Raw genomic sequence first — 26976 nt, 5'->3', positions numbered from 1 at the left:
AATATCTTTTACTAAAGGTGAAGGAAACAGATGTTCTGACAGAGGTGCGAAAAGTAGGGCGGACCTCTGAGAAGGAGAAACTCCTTTCGTCAGAAAAGGAACTGTAAAGAGATCTTTTCTTTACTACTCCGCCCGATCCAAACAGGGCAGCTAACTCACCAGAACCATCTTGCACAGCCTTATCCATACAAGATAGGACACTGTGCAAGGTTTCCGGATCAAGAAAATCTGGCTCACTCGTCTTTTTAGCCAGCACCCCAAGAGACCAATCCAAGAAGTTAAACACTTCTAATACGTGGAATATTCCCTTAAGGTGCTGATCTAATTCAGCATACTCCAAGACGCCTTTGCAGAATTTAGAGACTGTCTTCTAACTGACTCTACTAAGCTAGAGAAATCTGAATCTGCAGACGAGGGGAGCATCAAGCCCATAGCTTCTTCCGTTTTATACCATATACCTCTCCTCCCTGTCAGCTTGGAGGGAGGAGAGCAATAAACAGTTCTAAGAGTTTCCTTCTTCGACAAAAGCCAGGAATCCAAAGACTGGAGGGCTTTTCTCATTGAAATCGCAGGCTTCATCTTTAAGAAAGCAGAGGATTTTGGGGTTTTCGTGCTCGAAAACAGCGATCTCGGTGAAGGAGGAGCAGCAGGACTAAGAGAGTCCCCAAATTCCTTGAGAAGTAACGAGGCTAAGACTTTGTAATTAGAAAGTCCCTCGTTGGTAGAGACTTCTTCTTCAGAAACCTCTTCAAGGCCAAGGTTAGACGGGGATCGCTCTCTCCTGATCGATTCTCTAGGAGAAATGCTTCTAGTAGGGGAAGGACTAGTACGTCAACGTCCTTACAACTAGTAGAACGCTTCGCGCCTGACTGGTTCACGCCTAGTCGGCGCCTCGCACTTGGTAGGGCTGCTCGCGCCTGGCTGGTGCCTCATTCCTTGGAGGCGTCACGCGTCTGGCTGGCGTCTCGTGCCTGTCAGGATCCTCGCGCCTGGATGGCGCCTCGCGCAAAACTGGCGTCACGCACCTCGCTAACGTCTCGCGCCCAGCAGAATCCTCGCGCCTGCCTGGCGCCTCGCTCCTGGGAGGCGTCACGCGTCTGGCTGGCGTCTCACGCCTGACAGGATCCTCGCGCCAAACTGGCGTCACGCGCCTGGCTGACGTCTCGCGCTTGGAAGGCTCGATGCGCCTGACTGGCGACTCGCGCCTTTAAAACTCTTCGCGTCTGGCTGGAGCTTCACGCTTGGCTGGCACTTCGGGCTTAGAAAGCTCGACGCTCTTGTCTGGCGTCTCGCGCCTAGAAGGCTCTTCGCGTTTGGTTGGCGCCTCGCGCCTGGTGACGCTTCACGCCTGGCTGGCATCTCACGTCTGACTGGAGATTCGCGCCTGGCTGGCGCCTTGCGCTGACAGGAGAACGGATCTTGCTCGGTCTATGTAAGACTGACGAATCTGATTCCAAGTCCGAAGATGACAAATCTTGATGGCGAGTCTGACACCCCTCGACAGCCTAGACTTCTTATAGGCAGGAAGCGTCTTTCCTTCTAGGAGGGTCTCTTGACAGAACTCCCACAAGAGAAGTGATGGAATCCTGCATGGTACGAAGGATTCTATTCGTTTCTACATTCTTGTCCACCATAGGACTAGAAGATCGGGCTCAATACCAATAATTCACCACAGATAAAGCTTGTTACTTATATCCAAACATATTCAAATAAAAAAAAAATCACCACCACCCTACCAAAGGACTGGAGGGTACCTTAGGTATTTTGTACTTCCAGATTTCCCAATACAGGCAGTCCCCCGGGTTACGATGTTCTGAGGTTAAGGCGCTTTTCAATTATATTCATCTGAAATTATTTCCAGGGTTACGACACATGTTCCAGGTTACGACGCCTTCAAACACTGATCTGGCAGAGGAAATATGACACCAAAAATGTTATTGTAATGATACAATTAAGTTTGTTCATACTTACCTGGCAGATATATATATAGCTGTATTTTTCCGAATCCGACAGAAATTTAAACACTTACGACACACGCAGTGGGAGTCAGGTGGTTAGTACCCATTCCCGCCGCTGGGAGGCGGGTATCATGGAATCATTCCCATTTTCTATTCATAATTTTTATTTCCCAATGTCTCCTGAGGGGAGGTGGGTGGGTACTTGATTATATATATCTGCCAGGTAAGTATGAACAAACTTAATTGTATCATTACAATAACATTTTGTTCATGAAAACTTACCTGTCAGATATATATAGCTGAATCCCACCTTTGGTGGTGGGAGTAGACAGAATAGAAGATTTTAGGAAAACATATATATGCAGATAATTGATATCTTGATTCCTTACCTGTTAGCATAGCTGACTTCGTGGTTACTGCACCGCGTAAGTCTGCTTGTGCTACTAGAGTTGCCAGCGAGGTAGAGACCTATATAGCTGGTGCACTCCAGATGATCTGTCAACAGGGGCGAGACCACGACGTGGACTAGACCATATTGACCATACCATGAGGGCTAAGAAGTAAAATAAAATATATATATAAAAAATATATATCACCACCTGACCCACCTAGCCAAAGTTAAGGTGTGTTAACTAAGGCTTAAGAGTTAAGAAGTCACCCGTTTGTCGGCGACTCAACTACTAAATTAAGAGCTCTTCCTAACCATTTTTACTACAGGATAGGATGAGTGGTACTTCTTGCCCCCAAGATTGTGTCTGCAGACACGTATGGCCCTAGCGAGCAGCAGATCTCATATGCCATCTTCACATCTCGCAGGGAGTGTGAATTGAAACACAGAGTTGCTTCGCTAAAACATGGTACTCAGGATGTTGCTGAGTGCCATGCTCTGTTGAAATGCTTCCGAGGCCGCGCCCTCACCTCGTGAGCATTCAAATCGAAAGATTTCAAATCTTTGTGCAAACACAAAGAAGGAGCTTTTTTGAAAGACCTCCTTAACAATAAAGCCAAGTGGTGTTTTTCGATATGGGCAAGTCTGGTCTTTGGCGGAACACTGCAGATTGTCCGTACGACTTCGACTTTCTTGAGTTTTATGAGATAAAACTTGAGAGACCTGACAGGGCACAGGACTCTCTCTGGCTCCTGCCCACTAACTTGTGCCATCCTTGCTTCCAAGCTCCTGGCCCAAGGACAAACCGGGTTTCCATTCTTAGGCCATAACGAAAAGCTTAGAGAGCACACCTTGCCTTGTTCTCTAAAGCAAAACTTGTGACGATGGCTTAAAATCTCACTAACCCTCTTTGTCGTATCTAGGGTGGTTAGAAAAAATGCCTTCCTGTCACATGCAAGAAGTTAACAGGTAGATGTTCGAATGCTTTGACATCAAGAACTTCAGACTATGTCTAAGTTCCAATTGAAAGCTTCGATCTGGACATGCACAGTCAGTCCGTCTGTACTAACGTCAGGTGACCGACCAGTTGACCAGTCAGACGAAATCAAGGACAGCAAGGCTGTACCCTGAAGACCATAAGGCACTATTCTTCGCTGAAGGATGAGTGTTTGGACTGCCTGGGCGATTCAAGCTAAGCAAACCTTGGGGGGTGTATCAACGCAACCAAAGTCGTTAGCGAATCAACTCCTGAGCCACTCCTGACTCGAGCTTCTGGTGCCAGGAGAAAGGAGCGAGGAGCAAAAAGGCGATTCAGTCCCGAAGGACGAATGCCTGACAGTCCAACCTGGTCTAATGTTAAACGATCATCGGGGGTGTAAAAACGCAACCGACTTCGTCAACAAGAAACTCAGGGCTACTATATGTCTCCTGATCTCGCACGAGTGTCTGACTCCGAGAAAACAGGCGAGACAAAAAGTAGATGGTGAGCGAGTTTCGAGATTTCACAGAACTCAAAGATCGTGAAGTGGGCTTTGTTGTTTGACAGAAGCAAATCTCTAGCCCAAAGGCCGTCAACAACATATTTGCGTATTCTTTAATAGTTGTGACTGCCAGCTTATCCCATTCTTCAAACGGAAGGGAAGGACTGCAATCTTATGCTGTCAACATCTCGATAGTCTGAACGTAGTCAGACTCAGAGCGGAGAGGTTATAGGTACCTTTCGTGTTAAAGGAGACCGACTCTCTCGGAAAAGGTCCTTGGAAGGACGTGACCTCTGTGAATCTAGGGTCTTGAAGGCCAACATGGGGCGATTAGCGTCATTGTCGCTCCCTGTGATAATATAAATCATCTTATTACATTTCCTAAGTGATTGAAAAAGGGGAAAAAGAGACTAAACATCCATCCCCGTTCAATATCATAGGATGGCGTTTAATGTTACCGCTCCTGGATCGAGAAAAAGGGAGCAGAGAAGAAGAAGCCTCTTCGTCCTCAACCTAGCGAAGAGATGAATGAAAGGACGTCCCCTAAAGTCTCCACAACTCTCACATACTTCTAAAGAAAGATTCCACTCGAAGTCAGTAGTTGCTGCCTTCGATCGAGACGATTCGAACCGACTTTTGCAATCCTGTAACGAACCTCTAGAGGATCGTTCCATTCTACGCCTGTTGTTATAATAGGCTCTTTCTCGTAAACCCGAACCGGGACGAGAGAAGATACTTCCTAAGATATGAGAGAGCTGTGGAAGATCAGAGTTGATATGACCATGGTTCCAAAAACTCGTTTCGAGGGACTGGAGGGACGACTGAATTGCTTCCACTTCTTTCAGATTATGATCCAGGACATCTGAAACCCTCTCCAGATGTCCGGCACCTTCTTTCTATCACCTCAAGAGATACTTAACGCACCGAGAGATGTTCAGAATCATTCCTAGATCTTTAATAAAATTTCAGTTTCCCGGTAGGAAAAAACTGTAGAGGTCTGAATTGCAGTCTATTCAGGGAAACAAACTTCTTTAGGAAGGAAATGGTCCCCAGCAAGCTCATCCATTCCCTCACACAGTATGTTTACTTCCCTAATAAGGCTGCGCTTTGCCTAAGCAAGAGAGCATAGAATAGTGCAATGTTGGTAGACTCGTAGTCCTATACCGTGCGGTAACGAGCACCGAAAGGAGTAAGATATCTCTGTAGAACATATTAAGGCCAAACGAATGCAATGTTTATTCATTCATGTAAGAAATCCCCTCAATCTTAGGCTAAAGTCCGTGATTGTAGGGCAGAGATACAGTTCGTCAGTCAATCCCGCAGGAGAGAGAGAGACGTAACTGCCAGCACAGAGATACGGTTAGTCAGTCAATCCCGCAGGAGAGAGAGACTTAAACCTACAGCGCATGACAGCGAACGAGTTGGTACTGGCTCGTTTGGCGGACTGGAGGAGGAGGAGTCAGAGGACAGTGACAGCAGCAGCTTACGCTCGTCCGTCATCGTCGTCTCTTAACTTTATGCCTGGGTTGCCAGCTACCCTATTCTATGAAGAAAAAGGTCCGTTATTTTTAGCATAAAGAGACTCTCAAGCTGGTATATTTAAGCGAAACAGAAAACGCTAAATATACAGATGCGTTTGTGTCGTCAGAACACTACCATACAACGGTTAAAAGATAAATCGGAAACTCCTGGAAGGCTGCAGGGAGTTACGATTAAATGTCCTTAAATTATGGACATAGACCTCTCGGTTGCCATCCAGCGAAGAGGTAACTACAGCAAGCGTATATGACTTGAACCAACACCCAGAAATAAAATAACGCAAGGCAAAATATGAAATTATATCACAATAAAGTTTGTTCATACTTACCTGGCAGACATATATATAGCTGAATTCGGAAATACAGCTACATACATATCTGACAGGCAAGTTTCATGAACAAAACTTAGGAGAATCGAAGCAGTCAGCTCAAGCTTCTTATGTTATTGGACATAAGCGTTCATTGACGTAGTCTACAAGTCTATTTCTTGTACGAGTCTGCGAATGACGAATGAGATCTCTTCCGAATCTTGTCAATAAGAGCTTATTCGCTTACGCAATATCAAGTTAATGAGATGTTTGTCAATGAGAACTAACCCATTTACGGGACAAAGAGATATTTAGTCAATGAGGGGATACCCACTTACTTGACAAAACGATAGTATATTGTCAATGGGGGAAAGTCACTGAATTGATAAAACGTAATCCAGGAAGTCGAGCATTTTATTTTCCGATTCCCGTCTCAAACGAGGAAGGGGCAAGAATCCTGTTAAGAGACTGGGCTTACGTCAGGTAGAACGACGATGTTCAATTCGGCAGCGTAGTCCCGACTAGGAACTAACAAAATCTATCATCTGAAAAGCCCTTTCAGATGGGCTAAAAAGCTGGCAAAATTATCCTGGGAAGAGGAAGAAACTCTCCAACCAGCTTCCTCTCCCGTATCACAACTAATGCCTGCTAAAGCTTAAAATTTATTGGCAGTATGGCAAAGGCAGTCCTGTCTTGCGCTTTCCTGAAGAGCGTACTTTTGATGAGTGCCTTTGCAAGAAGCCTACTGAACGTTGCCGAGAGTCCTGACGTGCAGGACATCGAGCCTTTATAACCCGTAACTGCCTTATCGCAAAGTCTTGACTGCGGTAGTGGCAACTTAAAATTTAAATGATTGGCAGAATGGCAAAGCTTGCGGTAGAGCAAACGAGAACTTCCCTTGAGCTTTCCTTAACTCCATCCACCTATGCGAAAAGCAATATTATTGACAGAGACCTCCTTGAATTCACGGAACCCGATGTCTTGCTGGGTTTCGAAGAAGAAGTTGTCTGTTCACTTTAAGCGTTACTCCGAAGCACTGCCTACTTCACATTCTTTGCAGGTGAGGTAGAAGGTATCATCGAAGGTAGAGGTAAAAATTCTTTAAGCCCAAATCTGAAACAAGAGCTTGAAGAGTTCAACAGAAACGTTCAGCCAGGCGACACACCTGGCGTGCGCTGGTGCACGCTCGGCGTCCACTGGAGCGCGCTCGCGGCCATTGGAGCGCGCTCGGCGTCCACTGGAGCGCGCTCGGCGTCCACTGGAGCGCGCTCGGCGTCCATTGGAGCGCGCTCGGCGTCCACTGGCGCGCACGCTCGGCGTCCACTGGCGCGCGTTTGGCGTGCACCCCCGCGCCGGCCCCTGGCTTGGGCGTCCGCTCTCAAAAGCTTACTGCTACTATGACTTCTTGACGTATTTCTCGGTGGAAAGACGGACACGAGTTCAGGCGACGTTCGACCTTCTTACTTCTCACTGAAACGCATAACGAGAGAGAGAGAGAGAGAGAGACGGTGAAGCGTCCTCTTCTATAAAGCTTCTATTTAGAGGGCGCGAGTCCATCCGAAAGCTCCAACCCCTGCGCGGGGAGGACGCTTCGGAGGACGAGAAGCAATCCTTCAGGATTCGTGCACGTGCACGCACTTAGGCAGTCTGGGGATTTTCATCAGAAACTGCCGAAGGCACGCCAGATCGGTGGGGGTTCCTCGTAACCCTCCTTCGGCTTTCGACATGCTCTCTCCCTCGTTCTGGGAGTCAAGCAGAGGTCCCGGCCTAGAGGCGAAACGAGGCCGATCTGACGCACCCTCCACTACACAAGGGGTATCACTGCACTTCTGCACTTCACTTTTACTCTCTAAAGCAAGCACTTTCGATTCTAAGTTACGAATCGAAGGAGTATCAGAGAAAGGGCAATTTCTCTACAGACACTGCTTAGGGCCCGAAGGCAACACTGCAGGGTTAGGAGTAACCATTACAGAAGTAGCACTTCACAGCAATGAGGAGAGCGAGCACCTCTCGTAGACATATACATAGCCCGTAGGCCATACTACAGGATTATGCAAAATAAAAGTCTACAGGAAGGTTAGCAGTTCACTACCCTGACTTTTGTTATCTGATTAATTGCGTACATACGAATCATACGTCTTCCTTACGGAATTAGACATGTTTACTGATTAATTGCGTACATACGAATCATACGTCTTCCTTACGGAATAGACAAAGTCTCACCCTCCTTACATGACAAATCTCAACAAAGAAGCAAGACCTATACCCCTCGTACATACCAAGTGCGAATCTACCGAAGCTTTCGGTAGCCACACCCTATCTTTGCAGACAACCCCGTCTGAAACTAGCCTAACTAGATTGTTCAGATATTTTATGCAAAAATGAATCAAATTCAAATCAATTTAAGATAGCGTATGCCTAGCCACAAATCCAAGTGAATAAATCAAAAGACAATTAGGATACTTAGCGGCAATGAAGTTTCCAAAATCCTAAGACGGAGTACTGAAAACAGGTGTTTTCAGCACCGGTCGACAGAAAAATTATGAATAGAAAATGGGAATGATTCCTGATACCCGCCTCCCAGCGGCGGGAATGGGTACTAACCACCTGACTCCCACTGCGTGTGTCGTAAGTGTTTAAATTTCTGTCGGATTCGGAAAAATACAGCTATATATATATCTGACAGTAAGTTTCATGAACAAAAGGCAAAATAATCAATATTTGAAGGTTTTTTGATGAAAAATGCAAATAGAATGCAGCCGACATAGTTTTCAATGCACCAAAACCATTAAAAGTAAGGTTTTCTTAGGATTTTTTATGATGTTATGGCTTACAACGATTTTCGGGTTACAATTCGTCTCAAGAACTGAACCCCGGTCGTAACCCAGGTACTGCCTGTAATAAAAACACCTTATAACAAGGAGAAAAAAGGATTTAGGAAGGGTTGCTTCCTACACTTTTCCAATAACACACCTGCTGCAAGAAAAGGACCCAAGGTACTGCAATCATTATAGTTTTAAGATCTTGAAGATCATGAGATGCAAACACAGATTTACATTTCCAAAATGTAGTTCAAAATTGCTGAGAAGGATAGGTTCTTTTAAAAGCTAGAGAAGTAGCTACTGCTCTAATCTCGTGAGCTTTCACTTTATATAAGGGGAAAAAGTCATCTTGAACTAATGAGTGCGCCTCGCGGATCATGCCTCTTAGGAAGAATGCCAGTGTATTATTGGACAAAGGTCTAGACGGATTCTTGACAGAGCACCACAGACTGCATTAGTCACTGCAAATGTCCTTAGTTCTATGTAAGTAGAATTTTAAAGCTCTCACTGGGCATAATGATCTTTCTACATCATCGGATCCCACAACTTCTGTCATGCTCTTAATAGAGAAAGAACATGTTCCAGTTTCGCCATAAGCAATTCCTAATATAAAGAACGGAGGGTTGTTTATATTGTGTAGGAACAATGGAATGATGGTGGCTGAGGTGGGCCATTAATGTAAAGACCTCAGGTCTGTACGTTAGGAAAAATATACAAATAGATTAAAAATTTGTGATTTCTCCCTATAAGAATACAAACCCTTCAGTCTTTACATTGGGAGGCTTACTTATTGATGGGAGGAAAAGTAAGTTATAACTGAGTGGAGGTCCAGCTCACTTGGACTCATTTTCTGGCCATTGTTGAAGCACAGGAAGCAGTCAAATGCCTCTGACTAAAAGGAAAAATTTTCCCTAATAGTCATACATTAGGTCTTTTGACACAATGGGAGTACCATTCTATAAAGTGCCTAGAAAAACAACCAATTGGTTAACTACCTTGATCTATGAGGAAACTTCTCTTGCCTATAAAGAGAAGATAGGTGTCATTTCTAGTTCTGAGATTTGTTCATCGTATGAAATGAAGAGCAATAAAATGACAGCCACCTCACCTGTATCTAAACAGATCCAGCTACCAAAGACTGTTCTCCCCGCTGCACGCTGGGAGTGTAGAAAGAAAAGGAGAGAGGAAAAAGGCCACTCACTGCAAGCACAACCTCTTTCATACCAACATCTGGACTAGATACAAACTGTCCTGCCAGGGGCAGTGGATGAGTTAAACAACTTGGTAAAACCACCACCAGATCCAAGGAAAAAGTGTTCAAGGACCTGTGCGCAACATAACCAGGGGTTTGATTCCCACTGACCCCGACTTGCATAAGACCACGAGGCTTCTACCTTCTCTAAACCCATGTAAATTGTTTTAAAAGAAATGGGTCCAGTGCCATATGAAAAGAATATAGTACTTTATAATACAATTCTTTATAGCCTAACAAGGGTTTGCTGAATGGTCAGAATGCTAATGGCTCACTTGAGGTCATTGCTGGTTGTTGGGTGGGTAAACTTCAATATATATCTATGGCATGTATTCTAATGCTACTTTCAGTTATTGTAATTTCATGAACATGTTTTGTATAACTTTGGGTTCTTATAATGGTAACCCATTTTCCCCAATCCAAATTTCATAACTTTTCACAATCACGTTTGTCTTCTTTTCATTAACTCACATTCACAATTTAACATTAGCTGCCTTGTGAGATATAGGTTCCAATGGTCACGATAACATTAGTAAATTTATTAACCAAAATGCCAAAGCAATTCAATCTATGATTAACAGTGAATTAAGGCCTTGTGAATTCCATCTAGTACTTTCAGGATTGTAATACTAATTCTATAACAGGTCCTAAGGACCTGTCCACATCAGTGGGCATGCCCGTCGGGCAGTTCCAGCAGTTTATATTTTCTCTCGCTTCTGAAGCAGTGTTACCAGACAATCGCCTCGTTCTGACTCAATACTCGGCCAGTCAGTATAATGAAACTGGTTATGGGAACAGCGTTTGCCCGTTGGGCAGTTAGTGCATATTATTTTTCTCTGACTACATTAATTAACAATATGGGATAACCAACAAGAGGGACTACTAGCTACAATTGCTCCTGAAAACCACCACTTTATACTTACATCATGTATTGTAAGCATACAAATCCTCCTTACACTGGAGAATCAGTGCCTTCAATCTCAAAATCTTTAATCTTTAAGTAATATACTACATATGCTAAGGAGGAAGCCACTTCCCAGACAGGACCAGGTTATCTAAATGTGTCCCCAGTGTTTAATCAGTGATTTAAGTACTCTGGGTTAGGTTAAGTTAGACTAATGTGCACTACTGTATGAAACCTCTTGATTTATGTCAAATTAGGCTGAAAGGAACTAAATCCACTTATTAAAGTAGTTCTCAATCACTTAGATTAGGTAACTGATGCCCCTGCCTCACCATAATTTGGTTACTAAGGCACCAAGATAACATACAACAGGGATCAGCAACCTTTGGAACCCACTGTGGCCATGGCAAATTATTACTGCTCTTAACTGCCTTGTAGGCCAAATATTATTTAGCTTATAAATATTGACAAATAATTAAAATAGTAAATTTTGCTTTCTCATCTCATACTAGACCTGAGTGGTGGTACAGAATACAGTTTCAATTCAGACTTTGTATCAAACTTGCACAAATTCAACTACTGTAAGTCAGACTATATTACATATAGCATTACATCATTAAAATTCCAAAAACTGACTTCCTGTCAAAAAGTCTTTCTCTCTGTCTGTTACAGTCATACCCCTACATACGAAAGTCCCTACGTACGAAAAATCCAGGTTACGACGGCAAAGACGAAGATTTTTTTGCTTCTGTGTACGAAAATAATTCAGGCTGCAGAAGGGTGTACTGTAAAGTCCAAGATTTGCCCAGGACGCCGAGAACAATTTTAAAACTCGCGTGCCGCCAACTCAGAAGACTCGCCACCATCCTCCCGCTCTCCCATTGGTTCCTGATGCTAGTTACCGCCGTAAAAACCTGCTCTCCTATTGGTCAGCATCTATCTCATCATGCATCTACGTAAGGGAGTTCCTCGACCATTTTCGTTTCAGCAGCGTTTTCGATACACACATGGAATTCATTCATTCACATCGATTTGTTCATTAATATAAAATTCGTGTTAGTGATTTTGCTTTCATTGTACTGTAAGTTTACTTTATCGTGTTGTGTGAGAGAATTTCATTACTTACGGTATCAGCCATGGGTCCCAAGAATGTTGCTGAAGTTCACGGAAAGAAGAGGATGCTTTTCTATGGAGACGAAGATGGAAAATAATCAAGAAGTGTTAGTATTTTCTGCCATTTTGTTAGTGTGTTTTGTAAAGTTTAGTGTTAATTTTTTCTGCCATTTTAATGTGTTTCATAAAAGTTAAGTGTTCATGTTTTCTGCCGTTTGCCCTCCTCCTCTGTCGCTACTTTCGGACATCGCCTCACTTGAAAGGTAAGGTTCCCACATTTTACTGCATACGTACATTACATGCGCGTACAGTAATTTCTTGTACCCTGTACACTAATGACACTTTTATTTTTATTTAGTAACGGTTAGGTTAGGTATTGAATGGTCCAAACTGTTGTATTTCATTGTTTATTGGTCAATTCAACTTTATAATAAAATTTACTGTGGTGTTTTTGTAGGGCTTGGAACGAATTAGGCAATTTACATGTAAAACGTAGTTCTGGATACGAAAAAATCAGGTTATGAAGGCCGTTTCGGAACAGATTAATTTCGTAACCTGAGGCACTACTGTATTTCCCATTTCAATTCTAATTTTTTCCTGGTCAACCAACACACATGCTAAGTCCTAATTGCCAATCTCTAATGTATAACAATGAAACAGTCTAATATACTTCACAAGATTAGCAAGCATTCATCTTTATTTTAATCCAAATTTCTTTTATTCATTCAAAGTATGTATTTCATTCTTCACATTCAGTATCATGACTGCCTATATGAGAGATAGGGTCTGTCAGCTTTGCTAAGTCAAAATTCATTAAAAAAATTAAACCTAACTTTTCATAAAATACTGTATTTCTCTGTATTCCTAAGGATTTCTATGTTGTTAAGGGGGTCTGGAAAAAAAAAAAAAAAAAGAGGGGGAGAGAAAGGTTGCCAGGCTAGGTTGGATGCATTGCATGTTAGGTTAGGTTAGGATACAGGTTAGGATATATCCATGCATCCTACTTAACTTGATGCTACAGTAAACATTTACCATCACATGATATTACATCTCTTAGGATTGTTACAGATTATCCTATGCAAGTGAACTGTATTATTTCAGCTATTTAATTAGCACCAGTTTCGTACCATTTGTTACCCAGTACCACACCTCACTCATGTTTGGTTTCCAACCACCCAAAACCCCATTCCCACTGGACCATCCCATACTAGGTTAAGTGTTAAGTAACATGTAGGCTTCAAAGCCTGTTTTGAAATCGGGCTTTTTATGTATCTGTCAGTGATTAATAAGCTAGTAGTAGTAGTATAATGAATTTAATATAGGTAGTAGGTATTCTCAATTAAAACAAGAGTATATTTGGGATTGTTATAACTTGGATTTTGTATGCTTCCGACCAGTGCATTGGCTGCAAATCATTCTTTTAGAATTACTTATCATATCCTAGGCCTAGCTTATTGTAGCTACAAAATATTAAAAACTACACTTTGCCTACGGTAGGGTATACTAGCTAGCTACTTAGTTTTCACATGACTGTGAAAATTTAATCCTGGCTAACCTAACAGGTTAGGTATATTATAAAAATATAGGCTAATAACCCTCGCCCCCCCAGCAATTAACCTGCCTTGTGTAGGCCTCATCAAGACACTCTTGAATCTACTTTTCCTAACCTATGAAGAGCAGGAAAACCTAAGGTACACCACCATTGTCGAGACCACTTTCTGAGACCGAATTTCCAGCAATTCTTTGCTGCAATTTAACAATGGGAAATAGTACACCACGATCGAAACCTGGCCTAGGCCTCAGACCTCGGGGGCCCAACAGCACCCCATTAGCCTAGGTAGCTGATAGGCCTATAGGTTATTCACTTATGTCAGAATTCGAAACTGTTCTTCCACCTGAACAACGGCGTTGCGGACTGAGTCAGTGGAACAGTGGAACTGCGTCGCCACCCTAAATCGGTCTATTACCAAAGGCTAAAAATTCTTGGACTTGTGCCCAAGTGGAGAACAAAGTTCCCATCGATGTAAACAAACCATCAACCGCTCACTTCAACCTTCATTTACTCCCTTACCCGTGGAAATATCCCACTTATAATTACATTCCAGCAATTTCACAACACTCATGCTTAACATAGTCAAAATTCATCAAAGTACGTCGAACAGTTACTGAATAAATTAAAAACAAAATAACAATACAGAAGTACAACAAACCTTCAATAACGCCGCCATGACACATTATTAGAGTCCATCGTCTGCGATGATGTGAGAGAATATAATGACGTGAGTTTATCATTTAAAAAAAATATATATATTGCAAAAATAAATACAAAAACTTCAATATTGGTAAATGTAAAGCGTTTTTTAAAGTAAATATAGATTTCAAAGAAAAGCAAATGATCATGTGAGCTTCGGCACTCGTGCGAAAGTTTAAATGCCAATTCTCATTCTGGTTATAACAACCATAAATTACGGTCCCGGAAGAGATAGCATATGTTCATCATTTATTAGAGTTGTTAGGGCTGTGTATATGGCCTCGATGGCACAAAATCGTGACTAGATCTAATCAATTTCAGTCTGTAGTGCTTTATCGGTAACTTAATGTTTTACCATGGATATTTCGTCAATTGTCATACGCATTACATAGCACCGCACAGCTTTCTATACCAATGATCCTTCCTTTACTCTGTTCTGATGATTACTAAAATTGCTAGCTTGTTGTATAGCAAATATTACTTTAACTAAGTTACCTTGCTAATCTATAGTCAAGAACTTATCCAGTCCCACTCCAACGAAAGCGCTCTGTAGGATCCGTAAATTCTTTTGTATAGGTTACACATTTGGAGAATGCTACAGCTTACTCCATATTAATTGTCAAATCCCGTATTCAAAGCACTCCGAAAATAACAAAGTCCTTATTTTTAGAACACTTGATATTTTCAGTCTTCCTAAAATCAAGGATCTTGTATAATTTTGGGAGTGCATATTGAGGCTCGAAAAACTAATATCCGAAGTACTACTACATCCTAGCTCAGATAAGATGAAACCAATCTGTAGTTACGTTAATAGTACTGCGTTGACATCATTACTTGACTAATTTATGTGCGACTCCTCTTAATACTTTGGGCATTCAGTAATGATAGCTTGGTGAGCCAAAACACATACTTCAAGCGTTATTCTAGCTTTCATAGGTAGACAGTGCAAATCAAACAATACAGAAATAATCATATGCTGGTGTGAAAGAGTCTTTGATAATCTTACCGCACTGTTTAATCACAGGTTTCGTGATAAAACATTCATCAAAGTATTTTTAATAGTGGCAATATTCTGAGAGGCTATCCAATAACCCTACCAATATTACTGATTTGAGCACGAACTTTATCAGTATTTTGCCCATGGTAGCTACTATTTATTTTCACCACCAACATAAATCTACGTTCATTTCCCGTTGGCGTCTGTTACTTTCAACGCCTTCACCTAATAGTGGTAAGGATATTATTCAGTTTCTCTTGTTGTACCCTCGCTAACTGAAAATGGAATTGGGGCGTTTATCGTAAAGTTTATATATATATATATATATATATATATATATATATATATTATATATATATATATATATATACCGGGTGTTTCGAAATTAGAGCACCCCCTCCCCCCCACAAGGAAACAAATGGAAAGTTATGAAGTTTTCTGCTATAGACTATCTCCAATACATTATCTTAAGTTTCTATTAGGCTATTTTTTCATTTTACATTTCTTGTATTTTCAGACTGAGTGACGGAGTTATACAGCCATGGCAAACGACCCGGAGGAAATCAGATGGATTGCACCTAATACGGGTTATAACCTTCAGAGAGGCCAGGGATGCTGGCACATCCTTTATTTCACGTTCCTGGATAGCTAAATACATTAAAAGAGATGAATCCTTTGTTAAAAGAAACTGGAACAAAAATCCATATGACTGTCATCGCAAAAAGAGTAAGAATCTTGGAAGGCCTGAAGCCCTTTCTCAGGAGTCAATATACATCAAGAGCTGAGGCAGTGGGTCAACCAAGAAAGTCTCTTTGTGAAATAAATTGCGCTTGAACTAGCACAAAAGGGGGAAAGAAGAGAAGTTATAGTACTGTATATCGCAAGTTGAAAAAATCTGGTATCAAGCCATTTCATGTTATCAGCAAGCCCAACATCACTCAGGCGAACAGAGAGAAGACCGTGCATGGTTTTGTGGTTCATTTCTTAAGATGGGTATTAAGCTGACTTTCTCCATGTTTGCTGCATCAGATGAATTCTTCATTTACTCAGTCGAGAAGCCAAATCATAACATGACATCACATGGCTGCAAAGTTGGATGATATCAGCAATGACGTGCGCTATCACCAAGTTGTCAAAATTTCGTGAATGTTCAGGAATTTTTCTCTGTTTCACAGCCAAACGGTTAATGTGGATCATCAAAGAAAAAGGACAGTCATGGAATGGTGAATACTTCAGAGAAACTGTGCTTACTGGTGGAGTATTTCCTTTTACTTGAAGATCCTGAAAATGTGTTATCTCTTGAAGAAGTCATATTTTTGGGTGATAAGGCACCATGTTTCAAGGCTCTTCAGACACAGGAGCTGCTTCGAAACAGTGGTATCAATTTCTTCTCAAGTGAATTTCCAGGTACCTCCCCTGACCTTAATGAGTGTGGAAACATTGGTATATCTTAAAGGACCGTGTTGAAGCGACACAATGAACTATGATGGTATACCAAGCCTCAACAACCTGCAAAGAGAGGTGACTGAAGTTCTCAGAGAAATGAAGTTTGAGTCTCAGCTTTTTTTGCGATTTGCTGAAATCATACCCCTCAAGAATGCAGGCTGTGGTACAGGCAGATGGAGGATACACAAAATATTAAATACTCAGAGAGAAAAGTTAAGTATATCTTAGTTTTACCAGATCACTGAGCTGACTAACAGCTCTCCTAGGGCTGCCCAAAGGATTAGATATTTTTACGTGGCTAGAAACCTTTTGCTTACCTAGTAATGAGACCAACAGCTTATAGTAGGATCCGAACCGCATTGTATTGAGAAATGAATTTCTATCACCGAAAACAAATTCCTCTGGTTCCGCACTGGTTGAGCGAGAATCGAACTTCAGACCACCGGATTGGTAGCTGAGCACGAAATCAACTCGTCCAACGAGGAACTTACTCAGAGAAAACTTAGATAAATACCTGTTCTGGATTACTTTTGTTTTTTATCCATATCAATTTTTAGTTTATGCTGTAGAGGGGGGCCTCTAATTTTGTTTGAAACACCCTGTATATATATATAAATATAGATATATATATATATATATATATATATATATATATATATACATAATAGATATATATATATATATATATATATATATATATATATATATATATATACATATATACTATATATATATATATATATATATATATATATATATATATATATATATATATACATAATATATATATATATATATATATATATATATATATATATATATATATACATAATATATATATATATATAACTATATATATATATATATATATATATATATACATAAAAATATATATATATATATATATATATATATATAGATACATATATATATATATATATATATATATATATATATATATATATATATATAAGTTATTTCAACGCTATCTTTCACTCAATAGCGGCATGGATATTATTCAGTTTCTTTTTTTGTACCCTGAATGTCATTAATTGGAAATGGAATTGGGCATTATCTGTAAGGAATACACACACACACACACACACACATATATATATATATATATATATATATATATATATATATATTATCATTCGAGCTACAATGTCCTTTAATATCATAATTCACTCTACCTCGGAATTGATATATTTTCATATATGTACCGAGGTGGGGGAATTTTTTTAGTTGATAATAATTTCGTAGCCCCATGGGATCGAACCAACCCCCGTCCAGTTTGGACGGGGAAACGAAATCAGGATCGGACAGCGAACGCAACCGTAACGGCTATCAGAGGCTAAAGGTTTATATCGATTCTGACCATTACAAATCAACGTCAATCTCGTTGCATTTGTAATTAGAATCGATATGAAACCCCCTCCACCATGCTAGCCAATTCGAGCGTTTGACTCACGCAGCCTTGTTATGAATATTTTATCACATCACCATGATTCATATAAATCATTCGAGCTACAAATGTCCTTTAATTTAATCATAATTCGCTCTACCTCGGAATTGATATATTTTCATATATGTACCGAGGGGAATTTTTTAGTGATAATAATTGCGTGGGTCAAACACTCGAATTGGCTAGCATAGTGGAGGGGGGTTTCATACGATACTAATTACAAAATACAACGAGATCGATGTTGATTTGTAATGGTCAGAATCGATATAAACCTTTAGCCTCTCTGATAGCCGTTTCGGTAGCGTCACTGTCCGATCCTGATTTCGTTCCCCGTCCAACTGGACAGTGGTTCGATCCCATGGGGGTACGAAATTATTATCAACTAAAAAATTCCCCCTCGGTACATATATGAAAATATATCAATTCCGAGGTAGAGCGAATTATGATATTAAAGGACATTTGTAGCTCGAATGATTTATATGAATCACGGTGATGTTATAAAATATTCATAACAAGGCTGTGTGGGTCAAACGCTCGAATTGGCTAGCATGGTGGAGGGTGGGGGTTTCATATCGATTTTTAATTACAAAAATACAACGAGATCGATGTTGATTTGTAGTAGTCAGAATCGATATAAACCTTTAGCCTCTCTGATAGCCGTTTCGGTAGCGTCACTGTCCGATCCTGATTTCGTTCCCCGTCCAACTGGACGGTGGTTCGATCCCATGGGGTACGAAATTATTATCAACTAAAAATTCCCCCTCGGTACATATATGAAAATATATCAATTCCGAGGTAGAGCGAATTATGATATTAAAGGACATTTGTAGCTCGAATGATTTATAGAAATCACGGTGATATGATAAAATATTCATAACAACGGCTGCGTGGGTCAAACGCTTGAATTGGCTAGCATGGTGGAGGGAGTTTCATATCGATTCTAATTACAAAATACAACGAGATCGACGTTGACTTATAATGGTCAGAATCGATATAAACCTTTAGCCTCTCTGATAGCCGTTTCGGTAGCGTCACTGTCCGATCCTGATTTTCCCCCGTCCGTCCAAACTGGACAGTGGTTCGATCCCATGGGGGTACAAAATTATTATCAACTAAAAAAAATTCCCCCTCAGTACATATATGAAAATATATCAATTCCGAGGTAGAAGCAAATTATGATATTAAAGGACATTTGTAGCTCGAATGATTTATATGAATCACGGTGATGTGATAATATTCATAACAAGGCTGCGTGAGTCAAACGCTCGAATTGGCTAGCATGGTGGAGGGGGTTTCATATCGATTCTAATTACAAAATACAACGAGATCGACGTTGATTTGTAATGGTCAGAATCAATATCCAACCTTTAGCCTCTCTGATAGCCATTTCGGTAGCGCCACTGTCCGATCCTGATTTTGTTCCCGTCCAACTGGACGGTGGTTCGATCCCATGGGGGTACAAATTATTATCAACTAAAAAATTCCCTTCCTCGGTACATATATGAAAATATATCAATTCCGAGGTAGAGCGAATTATGATATTAAAGACATTTGTAGCTCGAATGATTTTATATGAATCTCCGGTGATGTGATAAAATATTCATAACAAGGCTGCGTGGGTCAAATGCTTGAATTGGCTAGCATGGTGGAGGGAGTTTCATATCGATTCTAATTACAAAATACAACGAGATCGACGTTGATTTGTAATGGTCAGAATCGATATAAACCTTTAGCCTCTCTGATAGCCATTTCGGTAGCGTCACTGTCCGATCCTGATTTCGTTCCCTGTCCAACTGGACGGTGGTTCGATCCCATGGAGGTACGAAATTATTATCAACTAAAAAATTCCCCCTCAGTACATATATGAAAATATATCAATTCCGAGGTAGAGTGAATTATGATGTTAAGGGACATTTGTAGCTCGAATGATTTATATGAATCACGGTGATGTGATAAAATATTCATAACAAGGCTGCGTGGGTCAAACGCTCAAATTGGCTAGCATGGTGGATGGGGGTTTCATATCGATTCTAATTACAAAATACAACGAGATCGACGTTGATTTGTAATGGTCAGAATCGATATAAACTTTTAGCCTCTCTGATAACCGTTTTTCGGTAGCGTCACTGTCCGATCCTGATTTCGTTCCCTGTCCAACTGGACGGTGGTTCGATCCCATGGGGGTACGAAATTATTATCAACTAAAAAATTCCCCCTCGGTACATATATGAAAATATATCAATTCCGAGGTAGAGCGAATTATGATGTTTAAGGGACATTTGTAGCTCGAATGATTTCATATGAATCACGGTGATGTGATAAAATATTCATAACAAGGCTGCGTGGGTCAAACGCTCGTATTGGCTAGCATGGTGGAGGGGGTTTCATATCGATTCTAATTACAAAATACAACGAGATCGACGTGGATTTGTAATAGTCAGAATTGATATAAACCTTTAGCCTCTACTGATAGCCGTTTCGGTAGCGTCACTGTCCGATCCTGATTTCGTTCCCCATCCAACTGGATGGTGGTTCAATCCCATGGGGGTACGAAATTATTATCAACTAAAAAAATTCCCCCTCGGTACATATATGAATATATATCAATTCCGAGGTAGAGCGAATTATGATATTAAAGACATTTTTAGCTAGCGAATGATTTATATGAATCACGGTGATGTGATAAAATATTCATAACATCCTGCGTGGGTCAAATGCTCGAATTGGCTAGCATGGTGGAGGGGGTTTCATATTGATTCTAATTACAAAATACAACGAGATCGACGTTGATTTGTAATGGTCAGAATCGATATAAACCTTTAGCCTCTCTGATAGCCGTTTCGGTAGCGTCACTGTCCGATCCTGATTTTTTCCCCGTCCAACTGGACGGTGGTTCGATCCCTATGGGGGTACGAAATTATTATCAACTAAAAATTCCCCCTCGGTACATATATGAAAAATATATCAATTCCGAGGTAGAGAGCGAATTATGATATTAAAGGACATTTGTAGCTCGAATGATTTATATGAATCACTGGTGATGTGATAAAATATTCATAACAAGGCTGCGTGGGTCAAACGCTCGAATTGGCTAGCATGGGGAGGGTGGGGGTTTCATATCGATTCTAATTACAAAATACAACGAGATCGACGTTGATTTGTAATAGTCAGAATCGATATAAACCATTTAGCCTCTCTGATAGCCGTTTCGTTAGCATCACTGTCCGATCCTGATTTCGTTCCCCGTCCAACTGGACGTGGTTCGATCCCATGTGGGTATGAAATTATTATCAACTAAAAAATTCCCCCTCGGTACATATATGAAAATATATCAATTCCGAGGTAGAGCGAATTATGATATTAAAGGACATTTGTAGCTCGAATGATTTATATGAATCACGGTGATGATCAAAATATTCATAACAAGGCTGCGTGGGTCAAACAAACGCTCGAATTGGCTAGCATGGTGGAGGGTGGGGGGGTTTCATATCGATTCTAATTACAAAATACAACGAGATCGACGTTGATTTGTAATAGTCAGATCGATATAAACCTTTAGCCTCTCTGATAGCCGTTTCGGTAGCGTCACTGTCCGATCCTGATTTCGTTTCCTGTCCAACTGGACGGTGGTTCGATCCCATGGAGGTACGAAATTATTATCAACTAAAAATTCCCCCTCGGTACATATATGAAAATATATCAATTCCGAGGTAGAGCGAATTATGATATTAAAGGACATTTGTAGCTCGAATGATTTATATGAATCACGGTGATGTGATGAAATATTCATATATATATATATATATGTTGTGTGTATATATATATATATATATATATATATATATATATATATATATATATATATATATATATATACACATATATAGGTAATCATTAGGGTCCATCAAAAACATTATAAAATCCATGGTTTATTACAAAAAACGTTTCACACTAAACTCAGTGCATCAGTCTGTGAAATTAAAACATACTGATGATATTATAAATGACAGTAAAATTTAAATAAAAGCATAAAAAATTAAATAAAAACTTAAGAATTAATTTTACTTAAAAAAAAAACAGTCACAAGAATTGTGTCAATAGTAAAAGAGAGACCCAGTGCCTAACAACTTGTTAGAGTGGAGAAGGAAGAACGAATGACCAAGACAGCAGACCTACCCAAGACTTCAGTTATGTTAGATATAGACGAGCAGCAGATACGTTGTAGTTTAAAGACGGAACCAGCCGTTTAATGTATAAAGACTGAAGGGTGGTGGGGTATTTACTGTGGCTTGTACCACCCATAATAGAAAAATGTTTCTTATCGACTTGAATCCTGCATATGGACGCATGGTTCCTAATATTAGAGTATACGGTTTTGCTAATTTTCTGTCCCGTTCTTAAACTATATCCCACGTGACTGCAATATCTCATCTTTATACACTAAACTGCTGGTTCTGTCTTTAAACTCCAACGTATCTGCTGCTCATCTATATATAGCATAACTGAAGTCTTGGGTAGGTCTGCCGTCTTGGTCATTCGTTCTTCCTTCTCCACTCTAACAGGTTGTTAGGCACTGGGTCTCTCTTTAACTATTGACACAATTCTTGTGACTGTTTTTTTTATCAAGCAAAGTTAATTCTTAAGTTTTTATTTATTTTTTGTTTTTATTTAAATTTTACTGTCATTTATAATATTTTTAATGAGTATGTTTTAATTTTATAGACTGATGATGCACTGATTTTATGTGCAAAACGTTTTTTTGTAATAAACCATGGATTTCACGATGTTTCTTATGGACAAGTAAATACATATTTCTGAGATCAGCTGTCTCTCTCTTCATGCAGGTAGTTAATGAAAAAAGGTACAGAAAAAGCAGTATTTACATATACCAAGAGGTCCCACATGTCAGCCATTAAGTTACCCCAGTTTGACAATTTCTCTTTAATCTTCTTATTGCCCAGTTGGAGGGAAATTTTATCTATAATATCTGAGTCCCACGCTCCTTATGAAGGATTCATTGTGTTAATTTACTTAATCAAAGCTGAGTCTACCATATGGCTTTTGAACTGATAATTGCTGCTATAAATTGTACATGACAAATTCCCAGTTTATTATGTGATTATGGTTATTTATGCGGTTAAAAATAGCTTTTATCTATAATTCACTGAACGTTTTATGTTATTAATCTCTGGGCGAGTCATTACCTGTAAAACCAATGTAGGATTGATCACATTCGAGGCAAGGATTTCGTATACTCCTATGTCTTTGGGGATTGGCTTTGTTGGATGTTAATCAAGGATTTAACTAAGGTATTTGGGTAGGTAAAAGCAAAGGGGTTAGAGTGTCCAAGTGTGTCCATGTGGTGTTAATTTTTATTCTATTGTTGGGCGTCTCTCTGCTGTTGTTTTGAGGGGGACGGTAGAAGATTATGTTCGCTTTATGGATTGCTTTCCCAGTTATATGGTCAGGGTATTTTAAAGTTGGCTGCTGCTTATGGATTAGTTCAATTGCCTTTACCAAGAAATCCGGGGAACAAATCCGTAACGCTCTTAAGAATAAACTGCTGGCTGTACCAATCTTGATAGAAGTGTCATGATAACTACAATAGTGAATGTATGAGAGTGAAAATGTTGGTTCTCTGTATATGGTAAACTTGTATTCTGTTGTGTCCCTAATTATTAAAACATCAAGAAAATGAATTTTGTTGTAGTTTTCTCATTCAACTTTAAATTTGATGCAGGGCACTAATGTATTTAAATTGGAAAGAAATTCGTTAAAATTGCCCCACCTATTATCCCAAAATGTTTGGATATTATCTACATATCTCATCCACAGCATGTCTTTAGGTTTTATTGCCTTTAATATTAGAGTTTTAAAATATTCTACGTATAGATTGTTTATAGAATGAATCCCCGAATAAAAAGACGGCATTAGATACACATAATTCAATTGACTTTATTATTTCATCTAAGGCCAGTGGGTAATTATCTGAATAAGGGGCTAATTTTGATCTCAAAAAGTGGAGAACGTCCTGTAGTACTGGTACTTTTATGAATAGGGATCCAGACTTAAAAGTTGTATGTTGTGAAATGGTATTATATACTATGTGCTTCTCTGGTCTTGTAACAGAAATCTTCAGAATGTTTAATGTGATTAGAAAAAAATGTGCTTAATAAAAGGAAAAGGAGTCCGGCTAGCCTCTTAGATATTTTATAGATGAAAGCTCCGGCACATGAAAATAATGGGTCTGAATGGAAGATTCTCATTATTGAGTTTTGAAAAGGCCATAAAATAAGGTAGTTTTGGGTTAATGGCTTTAAATTTTCTCCAGTAGTTCAATACTCTTTTTGGCGTTGCCAATTGATCTTACTTTTCTGAAAAAAATTCTGTGGGACGTTTTGGAAGAGATTTATAGTCAATTTGTCATACGTGTTTGTGTCACTAAGGGGTTTGTTGCTTCTGTCGAGGTAGAAATTTTTATCCGTGATCACGATTTTGCCGTAGTTGTCGGATCTACTTGTTACAACTTTTAAGTTTTGTAGCGAATGGATGGCTGTCATAAATCTACGGGGGACAGGGTATTTCTTATTAAGATAAACTAATACATTTATTAAAATGCATTTTAAACAATCTCTTCTCTGCTATAATTTTTATCAGATATGAATTCATCACAAGCAACTATAAAATTTTGAGGAATTTTTCCGGTGTGCCATGAGAGCAGTGGATAAACCAAGGTTAAGACTACGTGTTGGTTTATTCCAAGCTCTATTGTTTGCTAAAATTATAACTTGCTGGAAAGTCTATTGGAATGAGTCAACGCATGTAAGATCAAAATGAAACCAGATATCTGTTCATGTGGTCCGTTATGAGGAAACTTGGATTAGACTGGATTCCGTGTATCACTTTGCGTAGTACAAAGATTCAGCACTTCGTATTTGCAATTCGTTCCTCCAGAAATATTTTGCGTGAGAGAGTGGGAAGGGGTCCGATTACTCAGAGACCATCTCCCGAATCCGTACAGTTTTGGAAGGACTTGTTCCTTGAGATATTCTTCTAAAAAGTATTTTTTGTTTTTTTCAGCCGGTTCAGTTTGCTCAGTTCTTTTCAAACTTGTAGAAAGACGATTGAGTGCCATAATGGGCCAAAATGACTGTGAAATATATTCTGTTTAAAACAGAATATATATATATATATATATATATATATAATATATATATATATATATATATCTATCTATATATATATATATATATATATATATATATATATATATATATATATATATATATATATATATCTATATAGATAGATATATTATATATATATATATAGTATATATATATATATATATATATATATATATATATATATATCTTAACTTCTTGATGTAAACAAGTGTCAGATTTTTTTCCTCGTAGAAAGTCTGACACAGTCGGTTGTATTATAGACCCAGAGCTTTGGGGACAGCATCTTTACCAATGGCCATTTCATTAAACTAGAGATTAAGGAAGGCGTGTGTTTGCGTAAATGTGCTCACAGTAATAGGGTATGGATGGAAGAGTAAGATATTTTACTGGTGTACCTGAATGTATTTGTTCACACTGAATAATATGTTGAAGGAGAGTAAACAAAACGTTGAGTGTTTGTGTGAGTCTGATCACACCGTATGTAAATAAACTCCTGAAGGAAGGTAAAAAAAAATAACTGAATTTCTTTTCTTACCCAGTTCACAACTGATTTCAGAAAGGTTCTAAACATGTCAAGAAGATACTGGCTAAAACAATTCGATCAAGTTAGATGAACTTATAAAGAAGTCAGTCAAATATAATACAATTGGAATAAGACAGAAAAAACTGTTTCATTAAGCCAGTTTTCCTTTTTTTATGAAAATTCATAGATTACCATAGGTACTGAAGGATACTGAAAGTATCACACACACACACACACACACACATATACGTATGTATGTATGTATGTATGTATGTATGTATGTATGTATGTATGTATGTATGTATGTATATTCAATCGTGAGGGGAGAGAATGCAAAATGTATTTTATTCTAGAATGTCCAAGTTTTGATAGGAAATTAGTCGTGAAACATCCTTACAGGGGATAATTGAACGTAGTTGGAAACCGGTATTCATAATTTCTGAAGTACGACATTGTTTTTAGGCCACCCTAAAATACTACACTACTTCCAAACCGTCTAACATCCGTATTAGTTCTAGGTTATCATGCCTGTTCCTTTGTTTATTAATCTTCGTTCGCATTGCACTTTGTGGGATTCTACCAATAAAAATAATCGCATATTATAAATCATGCAAATAAAAAGGAGGCATTGAATGTGAATATTTTCATGAGAATCAGTACGGAAGGGACAGGAGTTTATGGCGATCTGTGCACAAAGAAAGGTGGAGATGTTTAAAGAAGAAGAAGAAGAAAAGACTAAGCCAGGTATGTAGAATGAGAGCTTCGCGTGATGTTACTTGCTACGTTGTTGCCCGTCTTTTATTATGACTCATTTTCTCTGACCAACGTCTTCATGTTATTTTTCCTCCCGTTATGTGGGGATAACTCCATTTCGAGACAGAAAGGGGTATTTTGCACCTGAACTCATTGTAGGGAGACATTATACGACTGCTTATATATAAATATGGTTGTATTGCTCTCATTTCCTGACATAGACGACTCTGTAATCCATCCATCCTCCTTGTCAATGAGATTGACAAGGAGGACCGTGCAGGTCTTCGAAAGCTTTCTGCTTTGTTTTATAACAAGATCAAACAGACATATTATTGTGGATTTACTTTTCCATTTTATTTTATTAACTCATGTGATTATGAGGTTTCTTTGATAATAATAATAATAATAATAATAATAATAATAAATATAATAATAGTAATAATAATAATAATAATAAATAAAAAGAAAAGAAGAAGAGAAGAGGGTATCTATAACTAGAGAATTAATTGAACAGTTGATTTTATTAAGGTGTGAATATTTCTTACTACGCCTGAAACTCATTTGACAGAATTACAATGTATTCAAACAGC

The 26976-nt window shown here is 39.2% G+C and overlaps 2 protein-coding genes across 2 annotated transcripts in view; one reads left to right on the top strand and one right to left on the bottom strand.

The window, feature by feature from the left end:
• Nucleotides 1-13724, bottom strand: part of LOC135211787 (cullin-5-like) — a 78576-nt gene extending 64852 nt beyond the window's left edge. The window contains exon 1 of the mRNA XM_064244998.1: nt 13660-13724. The gene's annotated coding sequence lies outside the window, so the exon portion shown is untranslated. The remainder of the gene's footprint in view (nt 1-13659) is intronic.
• Nucleotides 1-26976, top strand: part of LOC135212115 (cullin-5-like) — a 278450-nt gene that overhangs the window by 90834 nt on the left and 160640 nt on the right. The gene's annotated exons all lie outside the window — the stretch shown is intronic.

This window comes from Macrobrachium nipponense, chromosome 40 (genome assembly GCF_015104395.2).
Source record: "Macrobrachium nipponense isolate FS-2020 chromosome 40, ASM1510439v2, whole genome shotgun sequence".
Lineage (NCBI taxonomy): Eukaryota > Metazoa > Arthropoda > Malacostraca > Decapoda > Palaemonidae > Macrobrachium > Macrobrachium nipponense.
This window is presented reverse-complemented; position numbering and strand designations above follow the sequence as displayed.